The sequence below is a fragment of the Rosa chinensis genome, chromosome 6, assembly GCF_002994745.2.
Source record: "Rosa chinensis cultivar Old Blush chromosome 6, RchiOBHm-V2, whole genome shotgun sequence".
NCBI classification, from domain to species: domain Eukaryota; kingdom Viridiplantae; phylum Streptophyta; class Magnoliopsida; order Rosales; family Rosaceae; genus Rosa; species Rosa chinensis.
Window position 1 is genome coordinate 25790615 of NC_037093.1, and position 24553 is coordinate 25815167.

General features: G+C 40.5%; 1 long non-coding RNA gene across 1 annotated transcript; it reads right to left on the reverse strand.

The window, feature by feature from the left end:
• Positions 1 to 24173: 24173 nt before the first annotated feature.
• On the reverse strand, positions 24174 to 24528 carry LOC121049691. The gene is made up of 2 exons (XR_005801077.1): positions 24472 to 24528; positions 24174 to 24289 (listed from the first exon to the last, which is right to left on the reverse strand). It is a non-coding gene; the product is annotated as an uncharacterized LOC121049691 (long non-coding RNA).
• Positions 24529 to 24553: the final 25 nt, after the last annotated feature.

Consider the following 24553-nt stretch of genomic DNA (forward strand, 5'->3'; position numbering starts at 1 on the left):
CCATTAATTCTTTCAACTGTGACCAAGTTATAAAATGAGCAGAAGTACCTCAATAATTAAGCGGAAAGTTGAACCCGAATCATGAATAGTAACCTCAAACTTCAAACCGTTGATTCTTCCTCCACACTTCAAATCTCGGCAAAAGCTTCGGGGAGCATCATTTTCGTCCAAAGGCGCTCCCAAGAACCTAACTTGGTCGTCTGGGGTGGCCGAAATAGGAAGAAATCGGCGTTGACTCAAACTGCTACAGTAAACTTCTAAGGCTCGATGCGCCGTTTTCCTGCCAAGCCGCCGTGAGCTACTACCGCCAGTGTCTAGAGGGAAGGGAGACGAGTCCAAAGATACTTGCTTTGCGTCGTCAGGTGGCCAAAGGAGGGAGAGAGCCGGAGTTGAAGGCGAAAGGGAGAGAGAGCAACAACTCGGGGAGAGGAAGAAGAAAACGGGGGGGGAGGGGGAGAGAGAAAAGAGTTACCGGCCACAGTAAAAAAAATTCAAATATATACTAACTACCATAAACAATAACTTTCGTATTTTGGCCATAACTTTCGCATACGAACTCCGATTTTTACGTACCACATATGCACGCGTTCGGTTTAACGTCCTCTACAACTTTCATGAAGAACATTTTCTCAAATTTTGACCCGAACAAAAAGTCATCTTTTAAGGTCACTAAAAGTATCGAAACAAAGTAAAAAGTGAAAATAGTTGTCGTTTACCGTCCCAATGACTAGTAAACGGGTAAATTAAGATACGAGACGTTACAGTTTGTTGTGTGACTTGTATACAAGAGGTTCTGGGTTCGAGTTATGGTTGAGTTTTTTGTCAGTAATCTTTTTATTTGATAGATTTCTTATAGTGTGACCCACTCCTAAGCTAACCTGATTGCCGTTCATAAAACATGATCCCCACATGAGCTAACAGAAGACTAACGGTTTGGACCTATTAGAACAAAGTTAAAAGTGCAGGGGTGTTTTTAATGAAATTAAAAGTTCAGAAACTGAATTGATTTTGGACCCAAACCACATAGTAGTAACTAATATTTAGCCGAAAAGGGTATATATATAATCCTTAAAATTTTGCGAGAATTTTTTTTTTGTATGAAATAATTTCAATATATTTAAGAGTCAAAATGCATATAATGTCGCACTCCTTTTTCAGTACGACAAGAATAGTGTCACTTTAGTAACACAATTTGTTACGCCCAGAATTACCCATTTATCAGTCATTTAGATGGTAAATGATCAAAATTTTTACCTTTACTTTCGTTTCGAACATTTGGGGGAGGGGGGGGTTCTAGGGTTGACTTTTTAATTAGTTCACATTTTGAAGAAACTTTCTTCACGTCAGTTGTAGAGGTTGTTAATCCGAATCCATACCAATATTGGAGTTCGTATGAATAAAATACCATTTGTAGAAGTTTAGTTATTTCATAGAAGCTTTCAGGGAAGAAACCGACATTTCACTTATGTTATATATATAGGAGGAAACCTAGCAGAGGGCGCCCCCCCCCCCTCCTTCTCAGTGATGGTATACACACAGGGAGAGAGAGAGAAAGTGAGATGCGGGTTTGACCCGACCTGAAAGCTACACTCGGCAGGTCCGCCACCTTCCAACCACCATAGGCTTCAAAATGGATCAGAAAATGACCGCACCACCCTCATTTATCAATCTATGGTCTTCATTTAGATTGATTTGGTCTTATATAGTGAGAATCGAGGCTATGAAACCCGACGGACCCATGCTGCGCAACCCGATTGCATCTTCCTCCTCTGACCGTTATTGGCTGCCGTTCTACTTGGGCTTTGTAGCCCTTCAACCGTTGATTAAAACTCCCAAATGGTTTGGATCAATTCAAAGCATGGAGGCCGTACCATCGAGGAAAAATTTTGGTACCTGAAACTTCTAGAGTGTTTGGATTTCTCGTTTAGATTTAGGCTTTGGTGTAGTTGTAATTGTTATTAAGAATGTTGAAATAAATCGATTGGTGTATGGATTATGCTCTGAATTGTAGGTTGAGGTGGCGACGCGTAGGACCCACGCATTGCCAGTTGTGGTGGCGCATGAGGAAGCGTATCACCTCCTTTGGCCATCTTTATTAGCTTGTTATATAGAGTTCTACAATAGGAACAAGTTTGTAAGATTTTCGTTGCCATTGGAGAATTTTGGGCGAGCGATTGAAATTTATGAAATTTTGAGAATTTCGGATTTCGATTTGTGACGATCCGACCGTTGGATCTTCGTGAGTTTTCTATAGGTTGTTTGAATTATTAAATTAACGAAACTATTGAAATTTGAGCTAATTCCGACATGAGATCGGATTTTTCGAGAGTTTATGATAAATTGTTTAAAGAAATTTTGAAGTTTCTTCTTGAGTTTGAATTTATGGTTTATAGGTCATTTCCAACGAGAATGTCGGGTCTTTATTATTATTTATGATTTGAGAAATAAGTAAACTAATTGGCGAGTGTTAAATTGAGTTCGGGATATAAATTATAGTTTACGATAAATATTCATATTTGAGATTTAAGTAAGGTTTGAGAAATAATAAATATATGAGTGGACATTTGCTTTTTAGATAAATATGCATGCAGTATTTTATTTTTGAATATTAAATTATCGTATTGAGATTTTTATGATGATATTTGCATATGGATAGTTTATCGAGTTATTTGAATTTCGAGTTATAGAAATTTTCCTTTGGAAAGATTATGAATTAAATCATACGAGAGTTAATGAGTTTGGAATTATGAATTTAAGTAGGTTAATTATATTATTAAGTACACGCATGCCTTACCTAGCCGGCAATATCCTTTAGGTAGTATTCATGTCAGCAGTACCGTCCAGAATATATTTCCGAACGACAGTACCATCCAATGCATCATTTGGTCAGTAGTACCCTCCAGATGGCAAGAAATGGTTAGTCGGAAGTACCCTCTAACCGTTACCTCCTAGTAATGTGGTCGGCAGTACCCTCCAAATTGCATGAGATGGTTAGTCGACAGTACCGGCTAGCCATCGTCTTCTCGTATTCTGGACAGCAGTACCCTCTGATGCGTCATCTGGTCGGCAGTACCATCTGGATGGTATGAGATGGTTAGTTATGTGTTATTGAGATACTTCAGATAGAGTGAGAAGAACATTCCAGACGGCAGTACCTTTCGATGGTCATTCGGTAAATAGTACCCTCTAGATGGCAGTAAACTATAGATATTTCAGCTAAAGTGATTAGATGGTGTAATCAGTCCTTTCAGCTCTTCCATTTAGTGGGTGCCTAGTGAGTACTACTAGTAAACTGATCTTAGTAACCGCCCGATGTGTGCTACTGGTGGCATGATCTTAGTGACTGTTTGATGAGTGCTACTGGTGACATGATCCTATTGGTCATCTGTTCAGTATCACTGATGACATTATCCTAGTGGTTGTTTGATGAGTATTACTAGTGACAGGATCCTAGTGGCAGTCTAGTGAGTGCTAGGAGTGAGCTAACTCAGTTAGTAGTCACTTTGTGAGAGTTACGGGTGAGGTGTTAGATATCTATTTTGTATTATCAATTAGTATTACTTGTTTCGTATTGTAGTTTGATGATCGAGATTTAAGGATAGTTACCTATATATAGTTTTTGGTTAGATTTGTTTGTTATTATGGGAGTAGGTAGGCTCCAAGAGTTGGAAGTTAGATTTGTATAATAGGAGTGTTAAGTTGTTTTATAGGTTTGGGTAATCCATTTATACATACATGGTACTGCTAGCCATAATTAGCACATGAATCGATCTATCACCCATTGTCGGAATGACCCTGTAGATATAACCCCCAAAAACACAGCAAACCAACCTCTACTGACAAGTTGGCCTCAGGCCAAAACACATCTTGACGCGCCACCCAAAGTCATCCCTGCAGGAAGACTAAAGACCATCAGACTGAGACATATCAGTCCCACATCACTTTACCTATAAAAGATCCACTTCTCTCTCTTCATTGATTACGTATTTAAGAGCTACCTATTGCTACTCCGTCTATATAAATACATTGTCTGACTTTAGCATTGGAGGAGCGAAGACAGCCAACCGCGGTCTCCCCTCTTAATACCATTGTATTTCTCTTGACAGATAGCGGCATCCTGTGACTCTACAAACATATCAGAAGATTTGGATCCTCATCCACGTTATCGGAAGCCGACACCTGATAGTGGTATTCTAAGCATTAACATTGGCCATTTGTGGAAAATTTTGAACTAAAAGATACTCCCTCATAACCTACCATGGCTAGCAGTAGTGGAGATGGCGTTGGCGACTAAACAAGCCAATCTGCCAACCCTTGACCCACAAATCTGGCCGACTCCACAATAGCCATTAGCCGCACATTGTTCAACACACCGGTCAACACCGACGGTCGACTCCTAAACACCCCTAAAGTGCCCCTAACTTGGTCTGTGGTAAAAAACCAACCTGGTACCAGCCATCAAGCCCCAGGCCATGATTTCTCCGCCATGTTAGAGATAGCGTTGACATATCTGCACAAGGCAACGGGAACAAGAGCAAAAAGAGAAGGCGACAGCCCTAAATCAGTTGGCAACACTATTGTCAAAATTCGACGAGCTGAAGAAGGCGCTAGGGGACAATGCAAATCCGGCGCAAAATGAACACTCTCAAAGTGCAAGGATCAGCCCAAACACTAGGGTAATTAAGGGTCACACCTGCGCCAATAATTCAAATGGGCGTTGCCTTAAATCCTCCTGAGCTAGCCGGATTAGGGCCAAATCCACCTCCACAACTGGTACAAGTACAGGTAGCAGATTCACATCCACACGATAATTCCTTCAGCACAAGCCAGCAGAGAGCAGCAGGAAATATGCCGGTTACCCGGCAACAATAACAACACCTCATACTAAATCAACCGTCCCCCAGGCCCACCATCAATGCCACTACTTTAATCCTAGAAAAAATGCGAGAACTAGAAGAAAGGTTAATTAGAGTTGAAATGGGTGACCCACCGCCAACCTCAAACCCGCTATTTGTCGCACGCCCGGGGCTATTCACCGCTAGCTAAAACCCTAAAGATCGCCCAGTTTAGCGGTTTAACAGATCCATTTGTCCATATGGACACATTCAAAAAGATAACCAACAACAAAGGTTTTGATGGCGCAACCCTTTGCCACTTATTCAGCAAAATATTGGACGGGGAGGCCATGAGCTAGTTCTTCCAATGCCCCCTCGGATTTATTGACTCGTTCTTAGTGCTATCAAATATATTTATGTCACGATTCATCCGCATGACGGACGGATATCACAATTCAAGCCAACTATTCAGCATCAAACACCTGTGGGTCGCTAAATGCATTTGTCACAAGGTGGAGAGCCGCTACATCAAGATGTCAGAATCTCGACAAAATAATGCAAGGGACCCTCAAGGGGAACTTCTTGTACCACCTTAATTACAATTGCCAAAACGCCACTTACGACCACGTCATGAGTGAGGCAGTCATACATGACCAAGCAGGGTACAACACTTATGGTTAGGTAATGACAAATTTAGCAAAAAAAAAAACACACACACACAGAGCAAAGTCCCAAACGATCAGGGAACAACCTTTTATCGCTTAAAACTTTGACGGAACCCTGAACTGCCAAACCTTGGCCCCCTTGGGCCTTGTGTCATATTCCCAACCTTCCGTGGCAACACATACAATGGCCCGCCACGTAGTTGAAGAATCTGGAGTGTTCTTTAAAAGCTTGGGAGAGTTGGGTTGACATGTTAGTATAACGGTACCACCGCACTTCTTTATCTTGTTGTACGTTAGCTCATAAAAGAACAGAACTTCTGCCACTGTCAGAAATTCGTACCCCAAAAAATCCCATAGAGCGGTCAAAGCCAACAACATCTTCCATACTTTTATGAAAACCTTACCAACCACAACATTTAGCTCGGAGAACATATATTGCAAACTTGGAAGTAATGCCAGCTTTACACAATGATGAAGGATGGCCTCGTGAATGGCAGCACAACCCTAGGCCAAGTCCGTGGCTGTCTCATCCTTTGTTAACGGCCACAACGTCATAGTACTCGGCAACTGAAATCTCTCCCTCAGCTTATTTATTTTCTGCCAGGACATGGTAGAGGAAGGCTTTTCCACCCTAGTGCCATCATCAAGGATCCAGGAAAAGTTTGTAGATCGTGAACTTTGCCCTTCGTTGTCAGATTCAGCATCCTCGTCACTTTCGCTCAAAATACCGACACTCCCCTCGCTAGTATCAGATGACTCCGCCTCCTCTTTTTGGCGGAAAATCTCGTGTTCTTCATGTCTTCGTGGCGGGAATTTTTTTTTGTAGTGGAGCTAAGTCTAATGGCTCCTCGAACCTAGCTCCTGCAGAACCAGAAAGATGTAATGAATCAATAAATTCTTTTTTCGGTGTATTTAATGGCGACACATCAGACACTGAGTCCTCGCTACTGGAGATATCGATAATGACCGGCATTCCCCACTAGAAGTTAGCAGCCAAGTTAGATCTAAACCTACTTTCTATGCTAGAGTCATAAGAACATGCTTAAGAACATAAGTCACTAAAACCCAGAAAACCCAACACAACCCAGAAACCCAAAAGTCCCAGCATATATCAAAATCCCAAGAACACTGCTACGAACCAAAAGAAGACATATGCATTCTCAAAATAAACCTATAACCCAAATTCAACCAGAAACACCAAAATTTCAAATAACACAATACCAAGACCAGAAAAAGCCCCTGAAGAGCGACCGAATACAGAAAGAAAGAGGAACAACAAACCAAACCAAGCAAAACCAATCTGTGCCACCCACTTGATCCTGGTTTTCTCCACCAAAAAACTCTCAACTCGGTCATCCCCAACAAACACTGCAAATCTCTCTCAACAGTGAAAACAAAGCAAAGTTTTCAAAATAGGGCAAACTGTGTGTACATACATGGGATCTGCCATCCATAATCAGCACTCATACCAGACCATATCACTTTTTCTGATTGGCCTTGGCGGTGTGACCTCGAGGAACACAGCAAACCAACCTTCACCGACAATCCAGTTCCAGGCCGAAACATGCCTCGACGCGCCACCCAAAGTCATCTCTATAGAAAGGACCAATACTCATCAAATTTAAGCATATCAGTCCCACATCGAAAATAAGAGTGAGGCAACTCACTATTTCACCTATAATAGGTCCACTTCTCTCTCTTCATTCATTACACATTTAATAGCTATAGACCGCTACTTTGTCAATATAAATACATTGTCTGACTTTAGCATCGGAGGAGCGAATATCGCCAACCACGGTCTCCCCTCTTGACGTAGTTATATTTCTCTTGACAAATAGCGAGACTTCTTCAATTCACTACATATATGAAGATTGGACCCTCATCCTAGTTACCGAAACCCGACACCTAGTGGTGGTATTCTGAGCATTAACATTGGTGCCGTCTGTGGGAAATCTTTGAACTAACCCATAATCTACCATGGCTAGCGGTAGTGGCAATGGCATTAAAGATCAAACAAACCAATCAGTCAACCCTCAGCCCATGAACCCTGCCAATCCAACAATCGCCGTCAATCACGAATTGTTCACCACACTAATCAACACTGATGGTCAAACCCTCAACAGCCCCGAGGTACCCCCAACACAATCTACCTTAGAGAACCAAATCGGCACCAGCCATCAAACACCAGGCCGAGATCTCGCTGCCATGTTGGAACTAGTGCTGACGGACCTGCACAAAGCAAACAGAGAGCAGAAAAAAGAACGAAAGGAGAAGGCGGAAGCTCAAAACTAAGTGGTGACATTACTATCAAAGTTTGACTAACTGAAGAAAGCACTAGGAACAAATGCAAATCCAGCCCAAAGCGAGCACTCGCAAAGTGCAAGACTCAGTCCAAACACAAGGACAAGAGCAACGCCTGTACCAATAATCCAAATGGGTGTTGCTTTGAATCCACCTGAACTGGTAGGATTGGGACCAGCACCATCGCCACAATTGGTGCAGAAGCAGGTAGCGGACTCACAGTCGCAATATGAGTTATCATTCAGCGCAGACCAGCAGAGGGGAATGGGAAACATACCAGCCCCCAGACAACAAATTTTGGTACCAAATCAGCCACTCCCCAGACCTACTGTCGACGCCACCGCCCTGATCCTAGAAAAAATGCAGGAACTAGAAGAAAGGTTATTTTGAGCTGAAACAGGCACCCTGCTGCCAACTCAAGATCCACTCTTTGTGGCAATACTAGGCCCATTCATCGCCAGAATTTTGCAAACCTTCCGGCCTACTTATGCAAAAACTCCTAAGATCGGCGTACTTTGGCTGATTGACAGATCCATTCGTGCACATGGACAGGTTCAAAAAGGTAACCAACAACAAAGGCTTCGATGACGCGACTCTCTATCATCTATTCAGCGAAACATTGGACGGTGAAGCAATGTGTTGGTTTTTAGAATGCCCCCAAGGCTCTATGGACTCATTCTCAACCTTATCAAATGCATTTCTGTCATGGTTCATCCTCATGACGACTCCATTCTCAACCTTATCAAATGCATTTCTGTCATGGTTCATCCTCATGACGAACATATATCTACAACAGTCCAGAACACCAAATTTTGACAATGAAAGATTAAAAAATTACAAATCAAATCAGGAAGTTGAACAAATAGACTAATGGAGGCTACTGCAGCTGGGTGCAGTTGCTCCACATGCTTTCATCACCAACTCCAGCTGTTGCAACTGCTCCAAATGCTTTAAGTTTCAAAAATTGAAGCTGCATTTAACAAACAAAAATGACATATAAAAATCAAATCACATGACATTAATCAAATCAATGACTTCAAGTGATGAGCATTGCAAATAACACACATTAGCACATATAAAAACCAGTCCAGAACCACAATGACATTAACAATATAACACATTAAGCCATTAACAATTTAACACATCAACTCAAAATAAATGACACCATTGAGATATTCAGCTGTTGTTCACACATATACACATATGGACAGTTTAACACAGATTCACACATTTACACAATAAAACATCACAAATTCCCAATTACATATCAAGGGATTGCAGTCTGCTACCTTTATAATTTGGCTTTTCCTTTGCTTGCTGCTCTTGCAGCATCCATTGTCTTTGCATTCTTTGAAGCTTTAGAAGATTTAGAGGTGGATGGAAGCTTAGGCTGATCAACTGTAATACATTCTTCATTTGCATGTTCTGCAGCCAAATTGAAAATAGATTGACGATTAAACCATTTATCACAGAAAAAATATAAACTGAAACTAATGAAACAAAGATATTTAAAATGCTCAAAACTACAAAATTTCATACCATGCTCCACACTTTGCATACAGATCACAAAGGGAAACTAGAAGCTGTTTTACCTCTGCAGACTTGGTCTTAATCTAACTATCGTCCATCTTAAGCCACTTGTGGCAGATACTCTCGAAGTTTCTTATTTTGAAACTCGGATTTAACACCAACGCAATATAGATTAGCTGGTTGCAGTCATCCAAGCTCCCAAAATACTTGTCAAATTTCTGTTTCATCTTCACAGCCATGTCATACAAAATCTTCTCGGTCTCGGAACCTGTTTGCATCTCAGCTGGTGTAAACAAGTCATCTATCTCAGCCTTGATTGCCACTATATCATGAAATGCTTTCTATGATGTGGGATGATTTGAAGCACTTATCCTCACGGTCACATCATAAAAAACTTTTAGAAACCTAACAAACATTGCAGCCTTGTTCCAATCATCCTCAACCGGTGGCCCAACCCTTTTCCTTCTCTGTTTCTGCCTCACTTGCAATTGCACATCATCATCGTCGTCAACTACATCATCATCCTCATCAAAGTAGTTCAGGTACTTGCTTTCCTCCTCATCTGCCATTCTGTCGAAAGCTTTTCTCAGCCCCAATGTAGTGTCCAACATTAAATAGGTGGAGTTCCACCTTATCGGCACATCGAGTATGCAAACCGTCTTAGATTCTAGTTGATCCTTTGCCACACTGTTTAAAAACATCCAGCCTCTGTCCACTACTCCTAATATATCGAACTGCATTCCTAATTGCAGCAACTGACCTTTCCATCATTGCAAGCCCCGATCTCACAATTAGGTTTAGAATGTGGGCAAGGCACCTAACATGCAGGTACTTGCCTTCTAGAAGAGGTGGTTTCTTCCAACCTAACATCTTCTTCCTAATGTAGTCAAGTGCAACCTTGTTTGCACTTGCATTGTCGACAGAAACTGTCAACACTCTCTCCACTCCCCAATCAATCAAGCATGACTCCAACAACTTCCCATGCTAGTGCCTTGGTGATTAGGAATTACCCTAAAGTTCATAATTCTTTTATGCAATGTCCACCCAGAATCAACAAAGTGGGTAGTCAAAACCATGTAATTGATAGTTTGCACCGATGTCCATGTATCGGTGGTTAAGCACAAACAATGACTCCTAAGCTCTTTCTTAAGCTCTATTTTTGTTGCCTCGTACATGTTCAAGAATTGTTTAACAATAACCCTTCTAGATGGTACATCCCACCTAGGCATAGCCACACTACAAAAATACCTAAACCCAGGCCTTTCGATGAAACTAAAAGGCAATTCATCCATAACTATCATCTTGCAGGCTGCTTCCTTGCAAGCATCCTGACTCCACTTAATCATCACTAACTCCTTAGTACCCCCAGTACTTAAAACCTGCTGCCCAGCCTCTAAATCAACACTCCCCGGATATTTTTTGCAAACATCATGTATATGCCTCCTAAGACTACTAGTCCCATTCCCGTAGCTATCACATGCAAGATCAGTCCCACAATAATTACATTTAGCTCGCTTGATAATAGAAGTTTGAATCTTCTTACCATCCTTGACCTCGAATACAGGCTTGTCGATCTTCTTGAAGTGCTCCCACACCCAGGATCTTCCAACTGGTTTTTCAGACTTTTCTCCTTCCTCTTCCTCTGCATCTGCATCTCGCTTTCTCTTCCCCTCAACAGCTCGCTTTTTCTTTTGGGCCTTGAATGTTTTGGGAAGTGTTTGAACCCTCGAAGCATCGGTTGGAGTTGGTGTTGGTCTTGGAACGATTGCTTTTGAATTTGAATTGGAATGAATGGAATCGGAATCAGATTCGGAGCTTAAACTTTGGGATGCATTTTATGTTGATGCCATTAAATTTGGGAACATAGAAATGCAGAATAAGCAAGAACTGGGTTTAGGTTGATATGGTTTCGATCGTGAAATGGTTTCAAGAAATAGAGAACTGGGTTTCGAGAAAGAGTGAAAGAGAGAGGCGAGGTTTCGATCTTGAAATGGAGACTGAAGGCTAGGGTTGACTGTTTTAGTGAGGTTTTTAATTTTTTTTTAATATACTATATATATAATCATCCAATAGTATACTGACATATGGCATATTACTTGTAAATCGGGTCGGTTCGGGTAGACTGAACCCTAAAAATCTTAAGCAAGGTAAACTTCTTGTATCATCTTAACTACAATTGCCCAAATGCCATATATGACCACGTCATGAGTGAGGCAGTCTTACACGCCCAAGCTGAATACAACACTTATGGCACCATCCTACCACCACTACCACAAACTCCACTCAAAACATCCCAGCCCTCCACATTCCAATAAGGAAACACCACTACCACACCATCAAATGACAAAAAAGGGAATGGCAGTAAGACAACTACTAAGACAAGCGGCAAAGGGATCAACAATACCACAACATGGGCAACAGATCTTTTCACAACGATCACAATCACCGCGACAACCGCAACAATAAGCCAGCCACAAACCCTAAAAAATTTGAGGTTTTCACTGTCTTGATTGAGTCATATGAAGAAATCTATGATTAGTGCAAGGATCAAATCCTGCCACCACCCCCACGAAAGTACCCTAGGGTAGGAAAGCCCAGAAATACCTGCAAACGGTACAAGCACCATGAGGATAGTGGCCATAACACTAATGATTGCAACGCCCTCAAAACCGCAATCGAATCGTTGTACCGTGACAGGAAGTTGGAGCAATACAAGGTCCGGTAACGGGCACCTGTCGTCGCCAACATTGAACAAATGCGATGGATCAACACCATTAACTGTGGTGCTTTCATAGGCAGCATGTCACACAGAGCAAGAAAGCTCTATGAGCGTGCTAACCACCCAAAAGAGGTATTCAACATCCATCATGATCGATTCGTCAAAATGGCCAAAACTGGTTAGGAGCCAATCACTTTCTGTGAAGAAGTGGAGCGAGGTATTCACTCACCCCATGTCGACCCATTTCTGATTGACGCAATTCTCGACCAGTAGTCTGTCGAACGAGTACAAGTAGACAGTGGATCCGGCGTAAATGTCATATTTAACGGCTGCTACAAGCAACTACAACCCAACAGAAAGCTCCTGCAGGACCACCAGCCGCTACTTAGTTTTTGCAACAACGTGACTCAACCTCTGGGGTCTGACTATATGCAATTGTCCATTGGAACAGTCCCATGTACGGCGGAGATACATATTGAGTACAATGCTATTATCAGTCGTCCCATCCTTAACAAGCTCAAGTGCATCATAGCAGGATACATGCTACTCGTGAAGTTCCCCACGCCCAATGACACTGGCTCTGTCAGGGGAAGTCAGTCGGTTGTACAAGAATGTTACTTAACAACAGTGTCAAGGTCAAGAAGCCGCCATGAAATCTTAATGGTAGTCAACATACCATAGTTGACGGACAAAATTGATGACCCTAGGGACGAAGAGAAAAAATACTTGAAGAAAGAGCCCATCAACTCAGAGACATCGCTCCACATTGTGAGTATCTCCGACGAACACCCAGAAAGAACTGTGCGCATTGGAGCCCAACTCTCCCCTGAGATAGCAAGAGAGCTCACTCAATTTCTAAAGGAGAATGCCAGAGTCATTGCATGGTTGTATGCTGACATGCCAGGAATCTCTCCAGACATAATTACACACAAGCTCCGCGTCAAGCCATCCTTCGACCCCGTCAAGCAAAAATGACGGGCCTTTGATGAAGAAAGATATCGGGCCATCAGGAAGAGGTAACAAAGTTACAAGATATAGATTTCATCCGCCAAGTCAACTACTCATAATGGATCTCCAACATGGTAATGGTAAAGAAGCCCAACGGGAAGTGGCGGATGTGTGTTGATTTCAAAGGCCTGAATAAGGCATGCCTAAGGACAGTTTCCCGTTACCTTGCATCGACCAATTGATTGACGTGACAGCAAGTCATGAACTTTCTGCATGATGGGTGCCTTCTCTGGCTACAACCAGATAAATATGCACACTGGAGACCAGGAGTGTACAACGTTCACCACTGACAAGAATGCTGGAGCCATATACCAACGGTTGATGAACGCAATGTTTGCGGAACACCTGGGCAAGATCATTGAGGTGTATGTCGATGACATGCTCGTCAAGAGTATAAAAGCTAGCGGTCATGTAGCCAACCTTTGAATCATATTCGCCATACTGCTAGCATACGACATGGGTCTAAACTCGAAAAAACGTTTCTTTGGAGTCACCGCCACAAGTTCTTTGGATACATCGTCAGCGAATGAGGAATCGAGGCCAACCCTGACAAAATACAAGCATTCATATACATGAAATCTCCGGAGATAGAGGTTGACGTTCAAAGCTTGCAAGGAAAGTTAACTGCACTTCCTCGATTCATCTCCAGGCTCACAGATAAATGCCTACCATTCTTCAAGGCAATGAAACGGTCATATTGTAAGGTAGCAGATTGGACTCCTGATTGTGAAGCAGCATTTCAAGGTCTTAAGGAATACTTGGCCTCTGTCCTGTTACTTTCGACCCTGGTACAAGGCGAAGTACTCTACATCTACTTCGCGGTATCCAAGTTGGCTATCAGCTGCACCATTGTACGTAAAGAAGCAACGGAAGAACTGCCGATATTCTATGCAAGCAAAGACATGAATGGAGTGGAAACTAGGTACCCACCACTTGAGCAGCTAGCACTAACACTTATAATGGCCGCTAGAAGGTTGCACCAGTACTTTCAAGCACATACAATTCATGTCCTCACAAACCAATCGCTAAAACAAGTGTTTTAGAACCCTGAGCACTCAAGACGCCTTAGCAAGTGGGCAATAGAACTCAGTGAGTTCGACATCGACTACAAGCCAAGAACCACCATCAGAGGACAAGCTGTTGCTGACTTTATAGCAGAGCTAACCAAGCAACAGCCAGAGCAAACCACCGACATGATATCGGCAGTTAACACTCAACAACTTGAGGCCATGCAAACCGGCATACTCTCAAAGTGGAATCTCTTTGTAGATGGCTCGGCCTGCGCCAAGGCATGCAACGCCGACATCAACCTCACAGGACCAGGGGGACTTAACGTGGAATATGCCCTAAAGTTTAACTTCAAAACCTCCAACAACATGGTGAAATACGAAGCACTTATCGCAGGATTGTTGTTAGCCATTGACTGTGGAGCAGAAAGTGTCGACATCTTCAGCGACTAACAATTAGTGGTCAACCAAGTCGACGACACCTTTCAGGTCAAGGACAAACAATTGGCGACATACTTAGGTTATGCTAAGACCTTGCTCGGCAAGTTCAGTTTCTTCAACCTCACACAAATACCTCAAGGAAAGAACGGTAAAGCAGACTCCCTGGCACGTCTAGCAATAGCTCAACCACATCAGAGCCCAACCTACACTCGGGTGGAGACTCTCGACAACCTAGCATCACAAAAACTCTGGCAGAAATCTACACAGTCAATGTAAGCCCAAATTGGATGGACGAGATACTAAAGTACAAACGTGACGATACATTGCCATCAGACAAGGTCGAAGCAAGATGACTAGTATGAAGAGCAACATGCTACAACATTCAAAACGGCAAGCTCTACTACCAAGGATTCACACATCCCAACTTGAAATGTCTGACGCCGGAAGAGGGAAGACAAGTCTTAGCAAAAATACATATTGGAGAGTGCGGCAACCACTCAGGCGCCAGGTCACTCATCAACAGCACCATGCGCCTGGGATATTTTGGGCCATCATTAGGGATGACACAAAAGAAATATCACGATCATGTCACAAGTGCCAGCAATATGCAAACCTCCTACATGCACCACCAACAGAACCGCTATCCATCATTATCGCACCATGGATCCACTCCACATAGGGATTGGACATTGTTGGAAAGTTGCCAACTACCAAGGGTCAATTCAAGTACATAATTGTGGCCATCGATTATGACAGAAAGTGGATCGAAGTTCAACCATTAACGACCATCACAACCTCTAAAGTCCAGCACTTCCTCTGGAAAAACATCTACTGCAATTATGGAGTTCCTAACACAATCATCATCGATAATGGAACACAGTTCAACAATGAGGAACTCATCAGCTTCATCGCCAACCTAGGCACCAAGATGCGTTTCGCCTCTGTGGCACATCCCCAAACCAATGGCCAGGTTGAGGCCGCTAACAAAATCATCAAGAAGCTGCTTAAGAAAAAGTTAGAGGATAAGAAAGGTTTATGGGCGGAAAAGCTCCCAGAAATTCTTTGGGCCATCAGGACAACGCCAACAACCTCCAATGGTGATACTCATTTCTGCATGATGTTCGGCACAGAAGTAGTCCTTCCCATCGAAGTAACCCAACCAACAGCTAGGGTTGACGGGTACGATGCCACGACAAATGTTGCCAGCGTCAATGTCACACCCCGATTTTTAAACATAAATAAAAATCGATATATATAATCCAATAATTATACATGCGTGATGATTTAGCCATCAATACAAAATACCTGGAGAACTTTGTCCTTTTAAACCAAGTACATACTGATTCCCTGAATCCACAAAGTCAATATATACTCGCTCCGCAAAGTTATATATTACACGAGTTACGAATTAAATCATCACAACAAAATAATACGTAAATGCTCCTCAGAGCTTACTACAAGCGGAAGTTTTAATAATGGTAAAGTCACAAAATTGGCTTCCTACCGTAAAGCTGCTATCATGCTACCTCAATTTTCAGCCACGATTACCCTTATTTGCAAGATTAACCCCTACACCATTGAATAGTGGGTTGCCACACAACAAATCCGGTAAGCTTATGAAAGCTCGTGTCAGTAACTCAAAACAACTCACACAAAATCACGGAATAAACCCACACGTTCCAATTACGGAAACAACTCACACAAAATCAAGGAATAAACCTACACATTTCAATTAAGGAAACAACTCGCACAAAATCACGGGATAAACCCACACGTTCGAATTATGGAAACAACTCACACAAAATTACGGGATAAACCCACTCGTTTCAATTAAGGAAACAACTCACACAAAATCATGGGATAAACCCACACGTTCCAATTATGGAAACAACTCACACAAAATTACGGAATAAACCCGCATGAAATCACGGGATAAACCCACACGTTTCAATCAAGAAACAACTCACGGCGGATAGACTAGAGCTCTAACTGATCGTATCCACTAACCCGGCCAAAGGTGTGAAGTCCTGATTTTCCCACCCTCGATCACATTTCGTGATCCATGATCCTCAACTCGTAAGTCTTTGGATCCACGGTATAAATATTAAAAAATTTAAAGGAGTCGCACATGACCCAAAATGTTACACGAATCTAAAATAAAAGATTCCCCGTAATTGATCCCTATCAATTACTCCCGGCACTACAAGAGAAAATAGCAAAAGCGATGAATTTCATTGTGACAACCCAAAATTAATCACAAATGCTTGGAAAATATGAGGAAATTTCTGTTGTCGCACATGATCCCATCGGCGACACCAATTTGTCGCATAAAGTAGGAATTTGCAAGAAATTGACAGTTGTCGCCCATATGACATTATGCGAAACCCAATTCCTTGCAAAATGTTAATTAGGCGACAATTTCTATCAATTATGTTACTGAAGACTGATTTAGTGACCACTTATGTGAGTTGTCGGTTAATAATTATGTGACAACCTTACCTTCCTCGATGGAAATCAATTTGGCGACAACTTTATCGGGTTGTCGCTTAATGTTTATGTGACAATTTGAATTTCCTCGCTGAAAATCAATTTGGCGATAACTTTATCGAGTTGTCGTTTAATGTTTATGTGACAATTTCAATTTCCTCACTGAAAATTAATTAAGCGACGACTTCTACTAGGTGTCGGTTAATGTTTATGTGACAACTTCAATTTCCTCGTAAAAGACCAATTAAGCGACGACTTTTACAGGTTGTCGCTTGATGACTATGTGACAACCTGAACTTCCTCACTGAAAACCAATTAGGCGACAACTTCTACGAGTTGTCGGTTAACGTTAATATCAACTTTAGTTTTCTTGCAAAAGGCCAATTAGGCGACGAGCTCAACGGGTTGTCGGTTAATGTTTATGTGACAACTTGAAATTTATCGCTAAAAACCAATTAGGCGACGACTTCTATCAATGGTCGATTAATGTTTATGTGACAACTTTAATTTTCTTGCAAACAACCAATTAAGTGACAACTTGTTCAAGTTGTCGCTTGTCGCTTAATATTTGTGTGACAACTTGAACATCCTCGCTGAAAATCAATTAGAGAACAACTTGTATGTGTTGTCGGTTAATACTTATGTGATAACTTCTCACAAAAAAACAATTAGGCGACAACTTGTACAGATTGTTACTTAATGATTATGTGGCAGATTTGGGTGAGGCGGAATTCTCTTAAGGTGAATCTGGGTGAGGTGAAACCTCTCAAAGCGGATTTGGGTGAGGCAAAATCTCCTCAATGTGAATATGGATAAAGTGAAACATATGGATGAAGTGAAACCTCTCAAAGTGGATTTGGGTGAGGCGAAATCTCCTCAATATGAATATGGATGAAGTGAAACCTCTCAAAGAGCATTTAGGTGAGGCAAAATCTCCTCAAGGCGAATCTGGGTGAGGTGAAACCTCTCAAAGCGGATTTAGGTGAGGTAAAATCTCCTCAAGGCAAATATGAGTGAGTGATTACACGTATTTCGATGCATGTAATTGTATCTAAAACACGAGAATTAGCTAATCTTTAAGTCAATTAATATGTAATTAATCTATTTTTATTTATTTTGTAGTAAATAAGTGGAATTGTGGAAATCGAGAGAAAATGGTAGAAAATTGAGCAAAATGGAGTTTCCGACAAAAAAACAAAGTAGTTGATTGCGGTCAATCATAGTCTACATGAGCGAGGAAGCCGATTCCGGGTATTTCAAGATGATGCCTCCCGATGTGCTTTGAGACCGGAGGAAGAAAAAGAAAAAAAGAAGAAGAAACAATTCATGGATTAATCAGTGGCTTAATTAAACATTGGCTTAATTAATTAATCAATGATTTGATTAATTAACTAAGTGCTTCAGCCATGACCATGACGTGTAGCAATCAACCCTTGATTGTAATTTGATTAATTTTTTTGGGCCAATTACACGCCTACACATGGCAGCAGCCTCTCACTAGATTTTTTTCTTCTCTTCCTCATGCACACTGCACGTGCATATTCTAGGCCACTCATATTCTCTCAGCCATATATATACCCCCATTAGCTGATAACCCATTCGAACCCTTACCTACAGCGCCGCACAGCCTCCTTTAATTCCATCGACCTCACCAAGAACCCACTCCATTACTCTCTCTCACAACAGCTACAGTAGCCGCACAACAGCAAACCACCATCAGTACCCCAACCCCATTGCTAAATCTCTTCCTCTCGGCAACACAATCAAGAACCTCCTCACCAATTTCTTCTCCTCACCAAGATCTATCCTCTATCACCAAGACCACCATCTCTCTCTCACCTCTCATTATTCTTCACCATTCCTCAATCAAATTTCATCATTTTGTCAAGGATCCGGGTTTAGGTATAAGAGAGAATATAATTCCAAGCTAGTCATGCTCACTCTTTAGTGTAGTTGTGATTAGTGTTGGTCTCTCTCCTTTCTTTACTCTCTTCTTGCTTTAATTTATTGTAATTGATGAATTTCTTTGTGGGTATGTTAATGGGTTGTGAGTATTTTCTTATTTGGGTCTAGGGCATCAGCAATTTTTACCATGTAATGACATTAATTTTTTGTGCTTAATGAAAGTGTGTTGTGGTTTTTGTTCATGACTTTGCATAATTTTCGATGGGAATTTGTTATAGAAAGTAGCTAATTTTATGACTAGTTCTTGTCCTCATCATGAAATTCTAAATATTAGTGGCTTAATTTTATGAATGAGCATGTTGTCATGAGCAAATTGTTAGTCTCTAAAAATTGACATAATGCCATTTCATGCATGTTAGGAGCCCTAGTCCAGTCTTAATGTGTGTGTGATGAGAATGTGAATGCCCTAGCCCGGATTTACATTATTTTTGTGCTATGAGAATGTGAATGCCCTAGTCCGGATTTGCATTATCACTCTAAGGCTCTAGTCTGGCTTAGAGTTAGGGATTGCGCCATTTTGCTTTTGTTGTGTGCCAAAATTGTGTTGTTACGGTAAATGATTGCTAGAGTGGATGCTTTAGTACCCAAATTTTGTCCATTGTTTTCCAAACCTTTAAATTCTAGCACTTTACTTTTTTGCAAATTTTTAATTTCCTAGTTTTTAATTTTCAAAACCTAAAAATTAATTCCCCCAAATATTTGCTCATATTTTTCATTGTAAGTACCATAAGGCCTTGAGCCTACCAATTTATTTTGGTGAGTTCTTGGCTACTTTTTGGCTTCGGGAGACCTAAGCCGTGCATGTGTGAGACTTGGTATCTCACTTAGCCATTTTACAAATTTTCTTTTAGTTTAGCAAGTGACTTTTGTGACCCATAAACCATTGGATTTGAGTTAGCTCAAGATCCCCAAGGTACGATATTTCCGGGTTTAAATATTTCCCAATTCTTTGATGACCGTGTCCTTGTTGAGCGTAAGTTGCATTTTAGGCATCAAATCAGTGAGGTAAAGCCTCTCAAGGCGGATTCAGATAAGGCAAAATTCCCTCAAGTTGAATCTGTGTAAGTAGAAATCCCTACAAGATAAACATGGGTGAGGAATAATCCGCTCAAGGGGAAAATTTGGGTGAAGAAAATTCCCCTTGAGGCATATGGAAGAGTTTCAACAATGATTTCTAAGTCGTGCTAAGACATTATATGATGAAGGATTGATTTTTGAAGAGATTTATTCATTAGCACATGGTGCATGCCCGTGCAGTGTCCAATATACAGGGTGTATGGCAAATGATATTCGGTGATCCGTCAAACGGATTGAGCAATACCACACCACACAGGATAGTGGCGTTATGACGGTTGGGTCCCATAATGGTGAACCTTGCACCTTTTATGGGAGTCTGGTTAGTGTGGTTCAATTACATTTTCGAAAAAAATACAGTACAATTCTTTTTAAATGTCAATGGTATAATTTTGATCCCAAAAAGACAAAGTTTGACTACCATTTGATGTCATTGAACGTTAAAAACCAATGGTACCAGCATGATCCTTATGTGCTAGCAAAACAAGCCCATAAGGTGTTTTATCTTGATGACCTAAAATTGGGACATCCTTGGAAAGTTGTCTAGAAGATTCAATATAGGCACTTGTGGTGGGATGTTCCAGAAAGAGAAGAAGATGAAGATGTTGTAGACCATGATAATGACCCTGACGACGTGGACGATGATGCTAATATATGGGAGGTTCACGTAGAAGATGATGAAACTAGTACATCTTTGCGCAGACATGATGTGGTACCTGAAACTATTATCGTCAACAACACAAATAAAGAAAATAATGCAGCAGATGACGGTGATTTTATTTATGATGATTCTACGGATGATGATCTTATGTTGGAGCACAATAAAGCTCTTGGTGAAGAAGAATTACTGGGTGATCATAGTGACACAAATAGTGACTAGATTTATGAGCCGAATTATTTAAATTTTTTTGAGGCTTTCCATAATTTTTATTTTTTTTTTAAGAATGCGGCTTTCCATTTAGTAGATGATATTGTTTGGTATATTTTTTATTATAACAGATATTGTTTGGTATTTTTCCCAATAATTTTGTTGTTTTTCTTTTTTGTCCTTAAATTTGTCTCCATTTAATATTTATTTAATATATATTGTTAAGTATATCCCCTTCTTGCTCCGAGCTCTCGGAGGCGGCCCTCATATACATATATAGAAATTAATTATAGTTTTTATTCCATAATTATGGTTATCTATACGATAATTATAGTTATGATTCTATTTATTTATTTCTTTTCTTAAACTGATTCTGTTTCATTGTTATCTGTCAAAACCAACTTGATAACATACAAGGCTTCCATCTCTCCCCGTTCTTCTCTCCGCTCACAGGAATCTTCATACGCCATCCTTCGATTCCTGTTCTTCTATCAAACAAGCGGGAAGATTAGGCGGGATTTTGAGAGAGAAGGCAGGATATTGAGAGAAAATAAAGGAGTCCTAATTAGGACTCTTCCTAACCCAAAAGGGATGGACGACAATATAAAAGGAAATCGGCTCTGTTCATTACAACATCAACTTCTACTCTCTCTATTCAATCTTCATTTCGAAGGATCTATTGCAAAGTGCCTAAGTATATATCTTTTTATTTTTTTTCTTTCAAGGTGTTTTCTTGATTTGACTTCTGGTTTTTTTTTTCTTTTGTTGAATTGCAGATTACAGGTGTTCTTCATTCAATTTTCTGGTGTTCAATTTTCCAGGTATGATTCTGGGTTATTGATTGAATTTTTCTGCTGCAATTGCTTGAATGTGTACTGGATTATCTGTAGAGATTTTGCTTCTTCCGATTCCCCTTCTCTAAATCATTTTGTCACTTAGCAAATCTTGTTGATAGTAGTATATGATGGGGAACCGCTGCAGTCGGGCCATCACTCGGAAGGCACTGAGTACAATCAAGTATGTAAGAAAACTATAACAAGATATCGGCCACAGAATCTAATAACCTAGCACTCTGATACCAACTGACAGGACCCGACCCAAGTTTCACTCCGAAACCCGAATACGAGCCTGTGGGGCCCACTTTAAATGAAATCCTACTGAAAAATCGGCAGAACCTCTCCTAAAATAGGCTACCCAAATATTTCACAAAACCTGGACATGATTAATAATAAGTTCCTACTCAGATACACATTCCAATAATTACATTCCAAGTGTATATGTTACATTCAGGAAGTACGAATTCCACCTTAACCTCCATACGATAACATATTCTCAAGCATTAACATTCTCCAAAATAAAAGGTTATCTGAGCAGTGCTACATAACTAAGCCGATATCATACAAGGTAGGTTATGTATTAACCTACAGTCAAAACGGAAGCGCTGATTCCTATGCCTAAAGTTCCTGGACGCAATCCAAATCTGAAATCTGGGCATTTGAAACCGAAGGGCCCAGGGGAAAATATTAAAAAACCGTTAGAGTGAGTGGACGAAATTAAAATAAATTATGAAACCAATGCTTGAATGCTTTCCCATTTTCTCGTTAATAAAATCTGACATGCAGCGAGATTTATAAAACAATTCCAACTCATTCCTTTGAAAACCATCCTTTCATGAAACATCGTTCGATGATTAGAGAGGACTGCTGTCTAGTCATCTCATGCCATCTGGAGGGGACTACCGCCCAGATGACGCATCGGAGGGGGCTGCCGACCAGAATGTCACTACTACAATAAGTTAATCAGACGACAGAGATTTGGAGTTGTGTGATGACCAGCCTCACTGTGGTCTAAACGAGTGTTGTGTGATTGAAAAATCACACAACGGTGATTTCACCGTTGTGCAATATTAATTTCCTTAACAGATAATTATTTCCGTTGTGTGAATTCTGCGCAGGCATGTGCTTGGCATGGCATGCGCGGGGATGCCTCGGCATTAACATGGCCATTCAGACAACAAAAAATGAAATTTAGCTGTTGTCTGAGATTCATAACACACAACAGTTGTGATTTCTTTGTTGTCTGAGATTCATAACACACAACAGCTATATTGTTTATTTGTTGTCTGAGATTCATAACACACAACAGATATAATTTGTTCTTTGTTGTCTGAGATAAGTAACAGACAACCACAATGAAATGATATCTCTTGTCTGTTGATTGATTCAGACAACAGGGATAATTTTATTTCTGTTGTGTGTTATGAATCTCACACAACAGAATTTTGTTATTGTCTATTGTTGGTTGTTAGTTCACACAACAGCTATATTATCTTAACTGTTGTGTGAATATTGTAATCGAATTGGCTAACATCTAGTAACTGTTATACGAGAAGCCTTAATTTTGAATCCTTTTACAGTCAGACAACACATTATTCTGCATTGTGTTGTATGACTAAACCTTAGATAACAAGAAGAATATTCACAGAAATAATGCTCGATATATTACCATATAAACAGTACTATAATCCATATAATTCAAGTACCATTATTTAAACATCTATACATTCAAGTACCTAAATAATGTACCAAATTACAAGAGCATTCCTAAGCTATACATGAATAAAAAACATTCATATTCTCAATGGCTCTTATCCTTCAACTGCCTTTGGCTTCAATAAAACCTGGAAGGACCTGCTCCAATTGCTTTATATTTTTTGCAGATTTAGGATCATCAGGAAGGAGATCAAGTTCCTTCATAGCACAATGAAAAAAGAGAAATTACCCCCTGTAGCTTCCTGGCCAGTCTCAAGAAGCTTGGCAATGTCACAGCGCATATTAGGAAGAGACTTTCTTTGTGGCATTGTCAAATAACTCCAAAACTCATGTCATCAGACACCAAACTTAACCAATTAGTTAACACTTCAAACGCTTTAACATATTCTAAACAAGCCAAAGTAAAACCAACAAGAAAAAAATAAAAACAGAAAAGTATAACAGTCACTCACAGTAGTAAAACAATAAAAGATGCTAAGCAACTTGAAAAGAAACCCTTCTCTTCTGAAATCAGATCCACCCAAATGGCCAATTGCTAACATAACCCTCCTTGAACAACAAACCGAACTTCACTGAACACTTTCTCCTTGTCTTCCCAATAACTCGTGTCGCAACCCTTGAGAGACCCAATCTCTACACCTCTCCCTTCTCCTTCCCTTTCTTCCCCCTTCTTTTCTTATATCTTCATTCCTTCCTCTTTCTCTCTCCCTCTTCTTTTTTCTTTTTTTGATCTGATCCCTCCGCCTCTTCTTTCTCCACTCCCTTTCTTTTTCGTTTTCTTTCTTAACCTTTCATCCCTCCTCTTTTTTTGTCGGCAACCATCAGCCCCCCTTATCTCTTAAGGTAACAAAACAATAAAAGTAATATTAAAGTTTTAACAAATATATATATATATATATATATATATATATATATTTATAGCAAAACCTTGATCACTACATAGTAACAAATACCCATAGCACTGAACATAAACCAAAAGAAAAGAATAACCAAAATATCACAAACTCTGTAAGCATTACCTTTGTAATAAATAAAATATCACAAACGAACTCATCTCCATCAACTAGATGTATTTGCTGCATCAAAGAGCCAAGTTAGTAG